This window comes from Rhinolophus sinicus, linkage group LG13 (genome assembly GCF_036562045.2).
Source record: "Rhinolophus sinicus isolate RSC01 linkage group LG13, ASM3656204v1, whole genome shotgun sequence".
NCBI classification, from domain to species: domain Eukaryota; kingdom Metazoa; phylum Chordata; class Mammalia; order Chiroptera; family Rhinolophidae; genus Rhinolophus; species Rhinolophus sinicus.
In genome coordinates, this window is record NC_133762.1 from 42870110 (window position 1) to 42888966 (window position 18857).

At 49.3% G+C, this 18857-nt stretch overlaps 1 protein-coding gene across 2 annotated transcripts in view; it reads right to left on the minus strand.

The window, feature by feature from the left end:
• RASSF2 (Ras association domain family member 2) overlaps positions 1-14846 on the minus strand; it is a 36191-nt gene extending 21345 nt beyond the window's left edge. Inside the window, exon 1 of one of the 2 annotated variants that reach the window (XM_019733778.2) lies at positions 14654-14846. The gene's annotated coding sequence lies outside the window, so the exon portion shown is untranslated. Of the gene's footprint in view, positions 1-13681; positions 14032-14653 lie in introns of those variants that run through there. The other variant, XM_019733779.2, reaches the window with a different exon arrangement.
• Positions 14847-18857: the final 4011 nt, after the last annotated feature.

An 18857-nucleotide genomic window follows, 5' to 3' on the forward strand; every position in this document is an offset into this window, starting at 1 on the left:
AGATATAAATCAAATAGATTGATGGCCCAAATGTGAGGATTCTCCAAGACTTTTGGTCACGCTCAGCCTGTTGGGTGATCTTACCAAGGCCATCGCTATAAATCTGACCTATGGGCTCATGTTGCCCAATCTTTGTCACCAGCCTGACTTCTCCCCACTTTTTTTCTTACTTTTGTGTTTCTTGGGTTAGGAATGTTGAGAAAATACTTACATAGCCTACCACACTGTTGAACTGAAATTGTAGGTAACTGATTCTAGGACCCCTCCTATGTCTGCCTCAAGGACAACATCTGCCTCTCCCTTCACAAACTTTCCAGCCATCACCACAAATCCCTGGCCACCTCCAGCTGGCTGGGGGGGAAAATAGAAAAGGAAAAGCCAGTTAAATTTACAGATGCTTTAAGGCAAACACAGCAGCAGAGCCAACAAAGGGCCAGAAATTTAGAGTTCAGTCCGATACTCCTTAAACAAAGTATAGTTCCTCACACAGGGAAGGCTCAAAGGAAGATGGCTGATGGGGCTGGAATGTGGATTCAATTGGATACTTCCTCCAAAGGTGCCTGCCAATATCTGCAGCCTTGGAGAGAGGGAGTCACTCAGCTGGCTGGTTGTAGCTCTTCAGTCTTCTCTGTTATTATCAAAAATGTACGGCCTCCTCCTGGACTCCAAAACACCTTATAAGAATCATAAGTGTCACTTCCACATACCTTGAGAATACAGAAGTGATTGTCACCATCTCTTCAAAGAAGGGAAAGCAAGACAGGGAGCAAAGAGGAGGCTTCCCACATCAGCCAGTGTCTCAGGCACAGAACTGACACAGCTCAAAGCTTCCCACACTGAGAAAGGAGTGGAGAAGAAGAAAGGCGACACGAATGAAAAAGCAGATTTGACACAAATAATTTTTAACGTGGAGCCAAGCTTTGGAAATCTAAAACATATTTAAAGCTATTGAACCCCCTCTGTGAATATAGTCATTTACCCTGCAAGAGTGCTAAATCAGTACAACTTCTCTTCAAAAAAAACTGTAAAAGATAAAATGCATACCGAACACCTACAAACTACAAACCACGTCTGCAAAAATGTCTGGATGTGTGAATGTCGTCGGTGTCACCAACTTAGGACATGAGCCTCCCAGGCCCTAGTCATGTTGGAGACACAGTGGGGTCACCAACCAGTCAGTCTGTGGCACCGACTTCATGCCCTGGCAGAATGTCCCGGGTTCTTCTCAGCTCCATGAAATGCCTGTGCCATGCCATCCAGCTTGTCAGTGGAACCTAACATGTCCCATGGGAAAGCCATCCATACTTCCTACCTCCTTCAAAGACAACTTGGGGGTACAACTTTCCCTAAGATCCAAAAGAATGTCTTCACAAACAAAAGGTTCCTAAACCACTGAGTATGATGACATTCCAGCCACAGAGAAATTTCTGGGTCCGCTTTTCACGCTCTGTAAGTGTGCCTAGGCTTCTCCTCAGACCCAAACAAACTCACAGGTTCCCTAAGCCCTGATCTGAAACTGAGCTCCCCCTACATACTGTCCCCGCTGCTCCTGGGCAGTGTTGGGGGTGGGGGGCAGCAAGGGCTCACACCTCAGCCTGTCCTTCCTCACACCACTTCCCACCACACAGAAACCATCTGTCCAGCTTTCTTTCCTCACCTGGACCTGGAGCTTCCTCTCTCTGGACCCCCAGCTCCCAGCCTGCACCTCTTTCCTGTAAATAGTCCCATTACCATTATGTTTTCAAGGAAGGGAGTAGTTAAACTGGGGTCTTAGGTCAGGGGTTTCCTAGAAGCAGAGTCTGAAATGAGGATTCTTCTTCGGCACATGATTTACTGAGGAAGTGTTCTCAAGAGACAGCCATTAAGGTTGTGAGGGAAGCAGGACTGGGACTGACATGGTTTCAGCTAGAGTCCAGCCACAGCGTGATCCCATGGGAGCTGCAGGGTGTGAATAACTTCACGGAGTTGTCCCACCTTGAGACAAGCAGGCCAGGCCTTTGTACTCCCGTGCCAGTCAGTCATTGACTATACAGGTCACCCCTGGCAGGAGGGGGTGAGCTCCTGGGCATTTCCCTACTACAGCCGTTCTCAGGACTAGGGAGCAGCTAAGATCTGCCGGCAGTCAACACCCATAACATGCGATAGATAAAGGGGATCCTGGTGGGTACCAACAGCGTCCACTCTGCCTTCCCTGTATCTAGGCTTGAAGCAGCTCGTGGATCTGTCACTTCTCCCACTCACTCTCAAGCTGGGAGGAAACAGCTGCCACACATGATCACCACATCCGATGCAAGGCTGAACTGCAGGAATGGGGACAGACTTGTCCAAGCTCTGGACCAGTCAAAAGCCAGAAGTTGTTGCACAAAGGATCTGTTCCTCTTCCTATTCGCAGACGGCTCCCCCACACTCACAGGTGTTTCCAGGCTCCCACATGAGGCCTCCCCAGAGTAAATGAAATTCACCAGCTCAGCTTCCTGTGAAGAGGGCAAACATCAAATCCTCAAGAAGCTCAGGCCGAGGGGAAAAGGCATGCAAAGCTCACTCCAAAGAGAGCGGAATCTCCTCTGTTCCTAGCCTTGGTTCCTCCAAGCTCCAGTCCCTTCATTCCCTTTCTTTCAAGGAGCCTGGAGAACACACTACAGTTAATGGGTGGGTCTTGGAGCATCCCCCGGGATGCTGGCTCATCACTATACAGTTCCAGCCTAGAGAACAAGTGTCTCTCCGCTTATTTAAGAACTGGAAAGTCCCCAGAGGGAGGAGGGCAAATGCAGAACAGAAAGGTGGGCAACTCCTGGCAGGAAAGTCCAGGGTGAGAGGGAAAAATCCCCCTTCAGTGGTTTGTTTTTGGTTTCCTAAAGTATCTTCCTGGTTGTATAGCAAAAGCCAGGCCTCACCCCACTCCCCACCTCAGTTCCCGGGCTAAGATGGAAGGTGGGAAACAACAGCTAATTGATAAGATACGGAAAGTCATAGGGTCTAAGAAAGTATAGCTAGGAAAAGAGACGGGCTTGGGGAGCGGAGGGCCATCCATGGAAAATATCCAGAAGTCACTCCACAGAGCCACTCCCTAAACAGTGAGAGGGCCTCAGCTGAAACCAAATGGGGAAGGAGGAACAGCTGGCCTTGAGGCATGACAAGATATCTCAGAGGTTCTAATTCTGGAGACTCTCCCACATTGGGGACGAGGCAGGGGATGGGGGGAAGGCAGTGAGAGAAGTTGATTTAAAGTCCTGACATCCATGCTGTATCTTGGACCAATTTCATCAGCCCCAATGGCCAGGGCCCAGGCATGAGTATTTTTAAAGCCTCCCTGGGCCATGCTAATGTACAAACAGGACTGAGAATCGGTCTGAAATCTGATAGGGATAGAGCTGTGTAGATTGAGGACACTACCAAATTCCTCTCAAAGCAGTTTTCAAGAACGGAGAAACTAGAATTTTTCTAAAAGCAAACTGAGTTTGGTCTTTAGTGTTCCCATCCCCCTTATTAATAGTTTAAAGGGGTAAGGGGACAACGTAGAGCATCCCAGAGGGCCAGTGTATGCAGGCACAGAGCCAATCCAAAGGGCCCCATCATGCAAAGCAGAACAGCACACCACAGAAGCCAGGAAGCCAGGAAGTTGGCCCCAGGCCCCAGATGCAAAGGAAATGCTGGCTGGAGGCCCTGAGCTTCCCCTTTTTGGGCCTGTCCCCACCTCTTCTCTCAACCCCATCTTGCCCCATGGGGACAATCTAGAGCTCCCGGGTTGAAGAGTTATCTGACACAGTGCTTCATACTATAGTGTTAAAGACTGCCCCATCAGGTCTCCTGCAGGACTCTGCTTTGTGTAACCAAGTAGCTTTGACAGAGGAGCTATTGCTGTCCCCTCTGCACTTCAGCCCTCTGGCATGGGGGCAGGAAGAAGTAGCTATGGCAAACAGGAAGCCCCAGCCCTATTGCTCCACACAAGGAAGGAGACTTGAGCTGCGGCCTGGGGCCCTGCCAAGGTCTCGAGATGATGAGAGATTGCACCTCATGGGTCCCAAATCTAGCCTATCCTGGACATGGGCAAAATTTGGACTGCCTCGGAAGGCTACAGGGCACACACACTTTGTCTTCTGCCCTGCCTGCTTTATTTAATTAAAGGCCCACTTACTGGCCAGGCCCGTGTCCTCTCTACTGTGGGGTCGACCTGTTCATCTCACCAATCCTCCCTTCCCTAACTGTGCTTCTACCTGGTTTCCTTCGGGGTGTCCAGGCCCCTAGTGACCCATCCACACAACTTTCCTAATCACTCTGCTCAGGAAAGGATCTAAGCATCAAACACCACCAGAGGGAAAGTTAAGGTCGAGTGTGCTAGTTGTATGCACTGCACTTTCTCAGCTTTACTGTGACTGTAAATAAAAGGCTTTGCCCCTCCCCACCCCAAAAGAATGTTAAGCATTGCAGAAGAGGGAAGGGAAGAAGCTGGGAAAAGCTTGGCTTGCCCTGCTTGAAAAGAGATGGCACTTACCTGGAAGCAGGTAAAAAAGGACTTAGCTCAAGAGAACTAGCAGAAGACTAGTCACAGGAGGCCCCAGTCACCTGTTTCCCCATAAATCAGGAGAATAATCACAGTATTATTATTATTATTGTGCTGATAAGGCAACAAATATGAGTAACACTGACCCTAAATGCGAACTTACTATGGGCTATTACCTGCTTCGACTCATTTAATCCCCACAACAACCCCCTGAAGAAAGAAACCTCAACGTCCCCATTCTGCAGATGATACGATTAAGGCAAAAAGAATCGAAGTGACTTGTCCAAAACCATACAGCCAGGCAGGGGCAGAGCTGGGCTTCAAAATCAGGGTTGTCGGATGCAAAGCAGAACCCCTACTTACAACAGCTTTTCTTGAGGTGAAGGGGAAGAGATTTCAGCTAAAAATCACCTGATCTGGCCATATTCTAGAGGAGAGGTTTCACACTTGAGTGAGTATCAGAATCCCCTGGAAGGGCTCATTAAAATACAGATTCCTGCACCTCCTTCCCCAGTTTCTGTGTACTTCTGGAGGGGGTCTGAGAACGTGTATTTCTAACAAGCTCCTAAGTGATGCTGGTGCTATAGGTGACAGGACTCCAAAAGTTTTATCTTATTCCTTACAGGAACACACGGGGAAGGCTTTATTTTCACCACTTTACAGATGAGGAAACAGAAGGTCCCAGAGGGTCAGGAGACTTGTCCCAGGTCACAGAGCTGACGTGAACCGTGCTCCTTCTATGGTGCCTCAGCTAAGCGCTGGATATACGGGCTCCATACAGCAGGCAGGCGCAGGCCAGCTTCAGCTACCAGCCACAGAAGGCCTGGGGGTCCCTGGGGATAGGAGGTGAGTGAGTGACTGGCCCAAGGGACAAGCTGTAGGCCAGGGACGGACACCCTGTTCGGGGACCAGGGCACTTGCAATGTCACAGAGCCATGAACCTCAGTCACATCTTACCCTCTGTCTAAAGAACAAGCTACCCCTCACACTCATGAGCCCCACAAACCACCTGTCCCCCTATCCTGGAAAAAGCCCTGGGGCCTGACTGACACAGGTACAAGGCTCCTGCTGACAGGCAACCTCGAGTCCCTTGCAAAACGCAGGCCTCGCCTAGCCCACTTGCAGATGCGAACTGAGATTCAACAGGTGGCCAAGCTGGGATCCCCCAAACAGCTTGGTCTGCAAAGCCCTGGCTGTTTCCTGGGGCCTCAGCCCTTCCTGGGGCTCAGCGCTTCCGCACACAGGTCTGAATTCCCAGTGGGACTGGGGAAGATCTGAGGAAATGGTCCTGGGATTCCTGCCATAAAGGCCTACCTCCCATTCCCATACCAGCAGGTGGTGTGGCTAAGTGAGTGACCTGGAAAGTCACCACTGGGACCTACCCAAACAATCACCTCATAGGCTCAGATGAGCAACTGCTTGTTTATAGGGAAGTCCCAACAGCGTCCACAGGCTTTGACCTTCTGAATGCATTTTTAGAAGGAAACTCAGAGGCTCTTAGCCTTCTATCAGAGAATCAGGGTGTTGGAGTGGGACAAAAAAAGGCATAAAGGAAGTGAAAACTCCAGACAGAGGTGTGTGTGTGTGTGTGTGTGTGTGTGTGTGTGTGTACAATTTAGACTCTGGCTCAGAGAAACCAAGGACCTAGAAAGCTAGCCCACCAATATCTACAGTCCCCCAGGGAAGGGTGCGGTCATATCTGCCTCCCTAAAGCAGCACCTACATCACATTCAACCAGAGGGAGGGACCCTGCCGAGATGTAACCCTCATGAACTAAAAGTCAACAAAATGTGAAATTCTGTGTGACTGAGTTGGCCTGAGAAAAGAGAGTGAAGTTGGTGGAGGCATCACTGTTCCCAATAAGGCAAATACAACTAAGCATTCCTTGACCTACATTTCTCAAAACTGAAGGCTATTTTATAGGGGAGTTTTATGCCCTTACTGGGGAAGGGCAAATTAAGCTTTCCTCCAGCCCAGTAATTACTATCTGCCCATGTGCTGGGGGGTGGAGCGCGGGTACTTGCCATCTGTGGATTGGTGTCTCTGCAGGGATGTGCTGACTTATCTGGGCAGGTGAGGAGGGGCCACCTCCACTTCCCCATTTCCTATAAGCACAGGTTTCTTTCTGGCCACACTTCCTGTTTACTGAGTGGTTTCTCTGAGACTCATCTCTGAGGTCACATCCCCTTCCTCAGGGAACCCCAGCAGTTCTTCCTTTTTTGGTGCTGTAGGCTGAGACTGACTTTGTGTGTAGAGATCTTGGGGTTTCCTTTCCTTGCTACCTGGGGCCAGGATTGGAAATGCAAGAGCCAGGATTGCTGGCTTCCTCCACCCCCAGAGTGAAGTTTCCTCGCATTCAAGGAGCAGTAAGGAGGGAAGAGTGAAGGAAGGTCCCCGTGTGCTGAGCCCTCCTCCGGGGCAGCCATTGTGGGGCATCTTACATCCACCTCCTTTTAACCTCATTGACACCCTACAGCTACATGGGGAAATTCCCCCTCACACAGCAGCTCTCAAATCCATCTTAGTAACAGGCGAAATGGCACATCTGGGGGTTTCCACAGTATTTCCAGGAGGCTGAGGGGAAGTTTTCCACAAAACCATGTTCACACCCTCCCATGTCTGCCCTGCACCCAGCTGACTAAACCTAACAATACCAGCACCACGAAAAACAGAACTTCTCCTCAAAATGCCCTTCAGAGACCATCTCTATACAATCTTTACATTTCCCTAACTTTCTGGGAGTAAAAGAGCAGCCTCCGGCTGGGCAGACAGAAAACAGACAGAGCCAGGTAAAGAAAGTTCTGGAGAGCCCAGGGAGTACTGTGTCCCTCAGACCTACATCCTCTCACTCACTGGCTGGAGGCCCCGGGAGGCCCTTCTGAGAGCTCACTTACTGAGGAACTTTAAGCATTTTCCACAGAACTAGGCATCCCAGAGCAAAGCCACTTGGCCCACTCCTGTGACCCCTGAATGAGGCCACACAATCTGGTTTCCCCATTCTGGGTCCCCAAGCTTCCCAACCTCCCTTCACCTCAGACTTGACCTGAGGCATAACCATCACCTCCCCTGCCCCCATCCCCCACCCCACGGCACCATGTTCCTGGTTATCCCATCACACGACACAACCCATCGTACACACAAGAGAGCAGTCATTGTCCCAAATGTCCACATGATCAACTCGAAGATCCTATGTGGAGCTTTAGGAAGAAGGCTACCACCCATCTCCCGGGAGTACTTGGGGCCTCATGGGTCCCACCAGCTGAGGTCCTCCCTGTACCTCAGTCAGGCTGACCCTGACTGTGGACAAAGCATTCAGCAGCCTTACCCACAGCCTTCATGTGGGTACTTAACAGTTTGGAACACACAAAAGATGCGTGAAGTAGAAAGGCTGAAGCTATCATTGTCAGTCTTTGAGGAAGATGATATCAATCACCGACTTCACCTCCTTTAAACCTCACTCATTGCAGGGCAGTTGTGAAGTTCGAGGCAGAGTAAACCCCAAGCCACACCCTCTCAATCCCACCACCACACACAGAAAACCCTGGGTTGAAACAATTCGGCAGCAGTAGGCCTGGGGCTTGAGGCCCAGCTGCCATCGACCAACAAGCCACAATTGAGGGCAGCTCTAGGCCAGCAGGGCTGCACTTGTCAACCCTTGGCTTGCCTGCCTTTGAGCCCCACTCCAGGTGACGGGGCAGAGGCAGGAAGTGTGGCCAAGACCTTGTGGCCCTGCCTAAAGTGAAACCAGCAGAGACCAAACACCACCACTCTCTCCCAGGCTTGTTTTCCCTCCCTTTTTATTATACAAGTAAAACATTTTTTTAATTTTAAAAATATAGATAAGCAAAAAGATTGTGGTCCACAAAAGGAACATAATTGAATGATTCCACTTCTATGAGGTACCTAGAACAGGCAAATTCACAAAAAGAATCAGAACAGAGGTTAACAGGGGCTGGAGTGAGGGGAATGGAGAGTTAGTGATTAATGCATACAGAGTTTTTGTTTGGGATGATTGAAAAGTTCTGGAAAATGGATAGTGGTGATGGTCACACAACACTGTGAATGCTCTTAACGACATAACTATGGTCTGAATTTTGAATGTGCTCCCAATACTCATATGTTGAAGTCCTAAACCACAATGTGATGGTACGGTCCTCCCTCAGTGTCAGCAGAGGATCGGTTCTAAGACTCTTGTGGATACGAAAATCCTCAGACACTCCAATCCTCTACATAAAATGGCGTAGTATTTGCATATAACCCACACACATTCTCCCATATCTTTAAGTCATCTCTAGATTACTTATAATATCTAATACAATATAAATGCAATGTAAATAGTTGTTAGACTGTATTGTTTAGGGAGTAATGACAAGAAAAAAAGTGTGCATGTTCAGGACAGATGCAGCCATCCTAGGTCTAACTACATAGTACACGTCAGCAACAATGTAACTTCCGCCCCCCAATACTTTCCATCCACAATTATTGAATCAGCAGATGCGGAACTCACAGATACAAGGGGCCAAATATGTTAGGCGGTGGGAAATTTGGGAGGTGATAAGTTATAAGGGTGGAGCCCTTATGAATGGGATTAGTGCCCTTATAAGAGACGCCACAGAGCCCCTTAGCCCCTTCCACTAGGTGAGGATGTAATACAAATTCTGGCGATCTGGAAGGTGGCCTTCATTTGACCCTGCTGACACCCTGATCTCAGACCTCCAGCCTGCAGAATTGTGAAAAATTAATTTCTGTTGTTTATAAGTCACTCAGTCTATGGTATTTTGTTATAGCACCCTCAACGGACTAAGAGAGCCACTGAATTATATACTTTAAAATGGTTAAAAGAGTAAATTTTATGTTATGTATATTTTACCATCATTAAAAATAAAAAATATTTAATATGAAAAAAAGATTAAGATCAAAATCTCCCCAAATTCCATCACTCAGAGATAATCACTATTAACATTTTGTCATATATCCTTCCATAAGCAAATATAAATGGATGATATATTTTCTAAATATAGCACATTATTTGCTAACCTGCTCTTTAGAAAGATATATATTTTTCCATGTTAATAGATATACATCTATGTCCTATATTTTTTTGTAGCCATGTGGTATTCCAATGTATATAATATACCATATACCAAACGGGTTTACTATCGTTAGACATTTAGTCTCCATTTTTTTGTTGTGGTGGCGGTTATTATTATAACTAATGCTGCAAAGGACATCCACATGCACACATTTTTCTGCACTTATCCAATTGTATTCTTCGCATAAGAATTCCTATGGGTAGAGTTGCTGAGTCAGAGACTCCCGTAGGGGTTTTGTCAACAGAGCGTTATGAGTATAACCACATTAGGGATGTTGAATTCGTCATATAAAAGTCTTTTTATCTATGTGGACTTTCCTCTGATTCCACTTGGGTGTCTGTGGCATTGCATAGTGGTTCAGGAACATAGGGACTGTTCCATAAGAAACCATCCCCTCCTAGGCTTCCTCTGGGAACACACCATGCCTGTGTCATGAAGTGAAACTGGTACACAAGGAAGGCAGAATTTTACTGGGTTAATGTCTACTGGATTCCCATGTGCCAGCATATATAGCACGTGGGAATAGCAAAGACAATAGCAAAACTCTAGGAAGGCCCAGTGCTGGGTGCCCGTGGTGAGCAACGTACTTATAAGTGTGAACACATGGAAGGTTTTCTTTTGTTAAAAGTTTTTGCTCTAGTGTGGACAGGAGGAGAATGCAATGGACTCTTCCTAAAGAGAACAAAGGCTGGAAGAGACTTGTGGAATCATCTAACCCCTTGCCCTGGAGATAGGGAAACTGAGGCCCCAAAAGACTCAGCATAAACATTTCAATCATCTTTAAATGAACCTCAGAAGTATCTCACACACAGTGAATCAGCCAGTTCAGAGTTGAATATACACCCATTTTGATCCCTAGTACAATTCTTATCCTCCTCTCCCTAAGGACAAAATTGGAAATCAAGATCGTTGAGGTCACATCTCAGCTCAGACACGGTCAGGTGTGTGAAGCTGGCTCCTACCGGCTCTCAAGGGCTGACCAAGTACATCTGTCCCAACTCAGTGTTGATTGATGCCATGTTAGTGGCTTTACATCTGCCATGGTGGGTATATTTACACCGCAAAAACCACCAAACACCACAAAACAGGGTTTTTTCCCCTCCCTGCAGAGCCAGTTGTCAAACATTTATCAGCACATCACTGGTCACAGCCTAGGTGTGAAAACTGTGAGCAGATGACCTCAGTATCCTCACCTAATCTAAGGACAGCGTTATAATTCTCCATGGTCCATCATAATACTCACTCCCAAATCCATCACAGCCCCTTTTATAGTAATCAATGAGCCAGCACATGTTTGCCTGAATGCTGGCTGTTTACCAGGCCCCTGGATGAGCACATAATACCATATCCCTGTGAGACAGTTATGATTTCCATTTCACAGTTGGGGAAACTGAGACTCAGAGACTTCAAATGACTTTGAAACTACGGACTAAAGCCTGTCTTAGGTTGGTGTCCCCCAGAAGTTGACCCTAAGATAAGAATTCAAGTGCCAGTGGAAGGGAATGGGAAAGTGAACATGGAAGGGAAGGCAGCCAATGAAGGGAGCCAGTTACTACTGTGAGCAACTGGGATTCGCTCCTGCTAGGCAACTCACAGATAGCAGAGAACATGCCCCAAAGCTACCCCAAGAGAGGTGAGGGAGCTGGCGTGCTTATGTACCTTCTCCCAGCAGGCATTGATTGAAGCCAAAAGAACATGGGAAGGATGCTGGCATTGCCCGATTCCACGCAGCTAGAAAATGGTAGAATGCAATTCAATACTGTTTTCATGACTTTTAAAGAAATGAGCAGTTCATCAAACAAACACTTAACTGAGTGCCAACTATGGGTAAAGTGCCATGCTGGTGGTGAAATAAATCTACTTTGCCAAATCACTTTGGGTTGACATGTCCAAAGAAAGCACAAGGTATCATTTTGCCAATTTTTATCAATACAAGTAATAGAAAAAGCCCTTCTAAGGCCCTTTCTTCATCCCATGGGAATTAGCCAAATGATCTTCCCTGCCCCCTACTCCTGTGAGAGGCTGCCCTCTCTGGTTCACCCGCAGCTGCCTTGGGCAGGAGTCCTCCAGCCTCAAGCTCTCATTCCAAGCAGCTGCATCAACCTGTGATTACAGGCTTCAGAGTCTGCCATTGCAGGCAAGACCAAAAATGACCCCTTGGTCACCCAGCCAGCCGAGCCTGAAAGCTGTCCATGTTTGCTGTGCCCTGCTTTCCCTGTGCCTCCTGCCCCGTCCCCTCCCCCTTGACGTCCTCCTTGGGAACCTACCAGTAGGCCAAATAAATGAAACCACAATCACAGGCCTGTGGGAGCTTACCCCACCTTGAAGATTTATTTAAAATTCTTCTGGAAAGGCAAGGAGGTGTTTAAATAGGGTGGTGTGTCATTGGAATAAATCACTGGACCACACTGTGAAGAGTGGTGGGAGGGGACCACTGCCCTGGTTTTATAAACCCAGCTGTAACAGTTCGCAGCAACTATGACTTAAAGACAGAGACCAGATGTCTTGTTCTATTCCAAGTGCATGGCGGAGACCTTCCCAGTTTCTCACTCTCAGGGAGAGGAGGAGACGTGAGGAAGTCCCAGGACTGCTCTTGGACCACCCAGTGGGCATTCCCACCTCTCCATGGGATTCTCTGGCAATCTGGTCCCACCTCTACACCCCACCTCCCAGTGAGCACACTTCCTGCCAAAATATCCTAGAGAAGACTGAAAGCAATAATCAGGCCAATGTCTTCTTGTCTTTTGTGCCAGGACCCCTTTCTGGAAAGCTCCACAATCCAGCCCTTGGCACTCCAGCAGAGATGCCAGGATGTGCGGTCCTGGGCATCTCTCCAGCCAAGCCTCTTGGCCATTCCTAAGCAGTTCGCACACAGAAGGCAGACACAAAGCTTGGCTCTGGGACACCAGGAAATCAAAGCAAAACCAACAGATGACTGAAGGGTCCCAGGTAGGCAAACGCATCCAAGACTGAGGAGGACTGAGGAATTGAAAATAAAGTGTAAGGTTGTCTACCACTCCCAACCGACTCCTAAAATAACACAAACTGAAGAGACAGCCTGAACCCCCAAACAGATGCCATGTAGAAATGCAGAGAGGTGGGCTCTGGAGCCCCAGGGGCAGAGTGAGACCACCCTCGGGAAGGTAGGGACACTGCCAGCTGGAGGTTCAGCAGAGGCCTTGCCTACTCAGCCAGGTGCAAAAGGCACACCCCCACCTTCCCCTGGAAGAGGACATGACTAGAGACCTCAGAGCCCCTGGCCTCCTTTCAGCCAGGCTCCCCAAAGGTGCTCCTCACCAGCATAAAAATGAGTAGGGGAGTACGGGATACGTCTAGGTTGCACTCCGAAGGTTATCCAGTGTCCCCAGTACTCCACCATTGCCCCCCATCCCTGAAGGAGGAGAGGGACTCACCTCACTCCCCAACACAGGGAATCCTGAACTGTACCAGCCCAGACTCCCAGGTGCCCAGACAGGCAGGCTGCACACTATGCCACCATCTCCTCCCAGGGGAAGAACTACCCTCTTTCCAAAACTACTCCACCTCTCTGAGCTCAGCCAGCATTTGAGGCCCTCGCTTATCCTGCAGGGGCCCTCTGGACGCTGCAGCTCCCAGGCATCAGCAGACCTTTCCAGAGGAGAAAGCACAGCTGGTGCCCAGATTCATGGCCCTCGTCCAGGGTCTTTGATCCCAAATGGGCACCTTCCAAGCCAACTCCACACTTAGTCCCTGGGACACCGCACTGGGACACACGCTAAAAATAATGAACTCTCCTTAAACAACCCAATATATCTTAGTCATGAGAAGTTTCTTTAATTCTTCAGACCACCTGCTGAAAAAGTTCCCAGTAAGTAAATGTGGTGGATAAGTAATTAATTCCAGCCTCAGATTCTTCATTCAGATTCTCTGGAAAGAAGGCCTCTGGCTCTAGCTCACAGGCAGCTGTTTAAAAGAATCATTGTTCCTAATTCTTTCCTCCCATTGTACCAAGATCAATGGTGGCAGGAACCCAGTCCCATTCCAGGACAAATTATTATTTGTCAGCTCATTGGTTCAAACATTCATTCATCACATGTAAGGTACTTACTATAAACCTGTTCGGCTCTAGACACCCCTCTGTGCTCTGGCAGAATACCTTCTAGGGATGCGAATTCCTGGGTATAAAGTGCATGGTAGCGTTGAGAAGCCTCGTGCTTAGCTCCTCCTGTCACGGAGGCGCAGGGGTGCTGTGAACAATCCCGGGCCCACAGAGTGCCCATGGGTAAGACGCAACCGCGGAACCCTCAGACTCACTGTCAGGGCACCGCGCCTCTCTGCTGTCCCCAGGGCTCTCCCGGGTTTGCAGCTGAATGCAAAGCAGGCGCTCGCAATACAGAAGCGGCCGGGGTCCACCCAGGCACCTGCCTCTCTTGGGCGCAGAGGACGCAAAGGCGAGGGCCCCAACAACCTCAGGCACCAGCTCCGGAGGTGGGCGGAGAGACTGAAAACGGGAAGTGCCCGGAGGAACAGGGGGGCCGGCTCACCCTGCGACCTTCTGAATGAATGCAGAAGGAGCTCGTGAGGGGGTCTGGAACCCGCTTCTGGGGAACCGTCCTTTGGGCAAGGAAGAAGGGGACCGAACTGGCGTCGGGCACTCCCCAGGGCTGTCGCGGCCTGCCACCCCTGCACCTGCCGCCCGGCCCCACCGCTCCAGGGAGTCCCGGGGACCCCGGGAATGGAGCGGGAGTGAAGGAAATGATCCCAGGGGTCGGATCGGGAGGACGAGCTTAGAGCCACAACTTTCTCCGGCAGGAAGGGGGGCGGGCTGGGGCTCCGTGCCTACGCGGCCCCTGTGGAGTCCGTACCCTCGGGAACCCCCGCGGCTGGGGGACCTAGAAGGAGACCAGGGGTAAGCGAGAACTGAGGGCCTGACCTACACCAGGCAGGGGACTCTGCGGGAAAACTTTCGGCCAGGCGGGAGGGGGGTCAGAGGAGAGAGGACTGCCCGGTACCCCGCACCTTGCGTCCCGCACCCAGCGCCTGCAGCCTCGCGCCCCACGCCCAGCACCCCGAGTCTTGCCTGTATGCCAAGCCGGCTGCATCTAGCACGCGCCGTGGAGACTGTGGAATTGGAAAGTGAGATGCCACGACCGGTGGACTGCTCCAGCACGCTCGTGGGTCAGCGGTCGGCGGGTCGGGCTCAAATCCAGCGGGGCTGGGCAGGCGGCGGCCTTGCGATTGGGGTTCGGGCGCCCCGCCCTTCTCCCTCCTCCTCCGCCCCTCCTCGCCCTCTTGGCCGCCCCAATGCCTTTATGTACCCTTATCCAGTCTGATCGTCCTCCCTCCCCCTCTTTCTCGAGCTCTTCGTCTCTCCCCACACCCCTCTTCCCTCGCCTTTCTTCCTCCCCTCCTCTCCCGCCCTCCCTCCCCCCTTCCCCTCCCCCCTGGGGGGGGCGGAGCTTCTCCCCTCCCTCCCAGACAATGCTGTGGATATGCGTCCCATCCTTCCCCTCCGTGAGACGGGGCTCGGGCTGCTAGCTCCTCTTCTGGGCTGGGAGTGGGGATGAGGGGTGCAGAGGGGGTAAGAGTGCGAGGGTGGGGAGGATGAGCTGGCTCCCCTCGCCCCATTCTGTCTGCCATCTCCAGGAGGGATGGAATCTTGGCCCAAGCCCCTCGCCTCGCCCCGCGCTGTGACAGCCACTCCCTTAGAACAGTAACGCTGCCCCGCGGAGCCCACCTCGAGCGCTCCGGATTTCCCAGGCAGAGGATGTAGGATTTTTTTTTTCCCCCTAATATCAGGCTTATTCCAAAAAGGGTTTGAGTTGAGCAGGGGAGGCTAAGCCAGGCCCCTTCGACTTCGCGGGCTGGCAGACGTGACAGTAATGTGAAGGAGGCCAAGTGTCTTTGTCCACCTCTCACCTCCCCCTCTTATGCAGCATGGACCTCCAGGGGCTCTCAGAGCACAAGAAGCCCTAAGGCACCCAGCTGCTGGGGAGGGGCACTTATCTGATCCCTCCCTCTTATCAGAATTCTCTCCCCACATACAAACTCCAGCTCTGCAGTCAGTCATCGCTAAAAAATAAGGGGATCTAACCGTTAATGGGTAGCCAACCCCTAGGATACAGCAGAATCAGCTCATCCCTCCTGGAAGCCAAACATTCTTTTACTAAATTCATTGTTTGGATCTTGGAATGTGTCTCCCTTAGAAACAATGTTATAAATGATGATCTGCTTCCCAGGCCAGCCACAAAAGTCTTTTGAACCCAAAACGCAGCTGTAGGGTGGTGCTGAAAACTGTCAGCTACCCAGGAACAAGGAGGCCACTAACCAGCTTTTTCTATAGGAAAAAAAAATCTTCTGGTCCTTGTCCCTTGAGCTATAAAACAAAAAGTTCTAGTAATTTCCCCCTGGAGCCACTACACTGTATTAGTTAAGCTTCTTTGCAGGTAACACGAACACCCTCAGGGGAATGTATTCTGAGGACATGGCCTATAGCCTCAGGGTCAGAACTGCAGGGAAAGCTCAGTAAGAGGCAAATCCAGAGCCTGGAGGGCTTCCAGTAACCCAGGAAGACTTCTGTGAGGGGCCAGCTCTTCCATTTCATCATAGACTGGCCTTCCCTGCACCCCAGACACATGACAAAAGGTGGCCATCACTTATATCACTGGAGCTTGGAGCTCCCCTGTTTAAGAAAGCAGCCAAGTGGAACTAGAATCCCTGAGTCTCTATTGCAATCTCCCAGGAAAGCAGCCCATTGGCCCAGCTTGGGTCAGGTGACTATCCTATGACCAATCAACTGGGGCCAGGGGTGGGCTTACATTGTCCAAATTAGGCTGCCAAGAACCCTGACCCTATGCCCTGCTTAAAGCAAAATCTATTCATCTCAGATTATATTCTCCATCTTGGTGAATAGATTGATTGGTTTAAAACACCAGAAAACCTCTTTCTCCTCATCAATTTCCCCATATAGAAACCACAAGAGAAAGGAATAGGCCCTTATCCTTCAATGCAGTATAGGGACAATACATCTATCTGTAACAGGGATAATATTGTGCAAATATTAAACTGATACATTAAAACTCCTCCCCTTAAACCCTGTTACTCTGCAGCCCCAGCAACTCCCTTCCCCGCTCACCCACCCCCAGCTGGACCAGGAAGCTCGCGGATAAGCATTACCCAGAACCAGTGCTCTGAAAGAAATACAATGCAAACCACAGATATAGTTTAAAACTTTCAAGCCACATTAAAAATGGTAAAAAAAAAAAAAAAGGGGGGTGGCCGGATGACTCGGGTAGAGCGCAATCTCTGAACAACAGGGTTGCCGGTTCAATTTCCACATGGGCCAGTGAACTGCACCCTCCACAACTAAATTGAAGGATAACAACTTGGAGCTGATGGGCCCTGGAGAAACACACTGTTCCCCAATATTCCCCAATTTAAAAAAATAATGGTAAAAAACAAGTGAAATTAACTTTAGTAATATATTGAATTTAAACCAAAATATCCAAAATATTACCTTTTCAACAGGTAAACAATATAAAGAAATTATTTTTTACATTCTATTTTTTTTACTAAGGCTAAAATCAGGTATGTATTTATACTTCAGCACATTGCAATTCAGACATTAAATTTTCATCAAAAATATTTGATCTGTATTTAGATTTTATATAATTTCTACTTGAGAAAGTAGATTCACTTACCCAAGTTGTTTCAAACAACTTGCTTAAAAGTTTCCCAATAACTGAAATGAGTATTAGTTTTTTTAATTTAAGTTTTAATTAAGATGTCATACACTTAAAATTCAGCTCCACTAGTCACATGTCAAGTGCTCAATTGCCACATGTGGCTAGTGGCTGCCAAATTGGGACAGCACAAGTTTAGGGAGCAAGGACATCACTGAGGAGCTCAAGTTTCAAAGCTGATTTTCTTATCTCTTTAGCAGAACAGTGGCAGGAATGTCAAGCATGTCCAGAGAAAATGATTTTCCGAATTCCTTTATGTCCCCCTCTAATATCTCGAGAGGTAGGTTTTATCAGTGGAGTTCTACTTTATGCCTGAGGAGAAGCAGGATATTCAGAGAAGTGAGAGGCCCAAAGCCCACTCTTCTGTTTCCAGTGGATTCTTGGAGAAGGGAGAAGGAGGGGACACAGACAGTCGGAAATGCTGCATCTCCCCTGATTGTGATTTCCACCAGAGTGCCGAGGAATGTTGAAGGGTTAAGGGGAGTTCTGCCGGATTCTGCCGGATAGAGGAGAGGACGTTGACACACTGGTTGTCTTCTTCTGTTCTCAGGCACTGACCTAGGGGAGAGGGCAGCCGCATCAAAACCAACTTAGTAGATCACCATGGTTACACAGCTTTCTAGGGTCACCCCCAAATTCCTGCATAGCACAGACATGATGCAGAAATTCCTACCTGCTCCCAAGGACCAGGAGCCTCAGAAGGAAGCTAGATTGTGAGCTATAGGCCTTCTGTAGGGCCTGTCTTAGTTTGGGTTTCCTCAAAAGCAGAACCTGAGACAAGGACTTGGGTGCAGGTCCTTTACTTAAGAGTTGATTCCAGAAAGCAGAGGAGTGAGACAGGCAAAGAGGAGATGCTAACAAAGGATGTGTAAACTGGGACTCCATTCCTCTGGGGACTTTCTGAAGAACTGTGTAAAATGTACCTCAGAATTGTCCTCTCTGAAGGTCAGGGGGCTGGGACATTTATCTGCTGACTCTCATCCCCTACTTGTTGAGGATTACTTCCGGGAGAGCTTACCTCTTCTTACTTTCTGACTCTGTGGACATCTTTGGCCTTAAGGAAACATCTGAGGCAGAAAAACAGGAGCCACTGCCATTGGCACTTGAGGTGGGACAAGTCATTGTGCATGGAGCTGCCCACCATCGTTATGCAGAGATGAGAAATGGGCTAAGGGGATGTGACACAGAACACACAAATCATTGGCTCTAAGAGCTAGCATGGAGAGAGGCACATTGCCCCTGAAGGCTAAGTCGGGACTGATGGAAAGACGTAACAGGGACTCAGAGGGAGCACTGGTGTGGGCCGAATTAAGATCAAGGGGGGCAGGGAGCACTGCAGAGAGCTGAAGGAACATGGAGCACCCAGACTGCAGGGTACACGAGCTGTGGGCATCAGCAGTAGATGCCAGGCAGACCCTCAGGAATGGTGCCATCACCCATCAGCACTCAGCTTTCAAGGGATGGTCCAGAGCAGGCCCTGTGCAGAGGGGTCCAGGAGGACTCAGAGACACCATCCTCACATGTCACCACAAGAGAACAAAA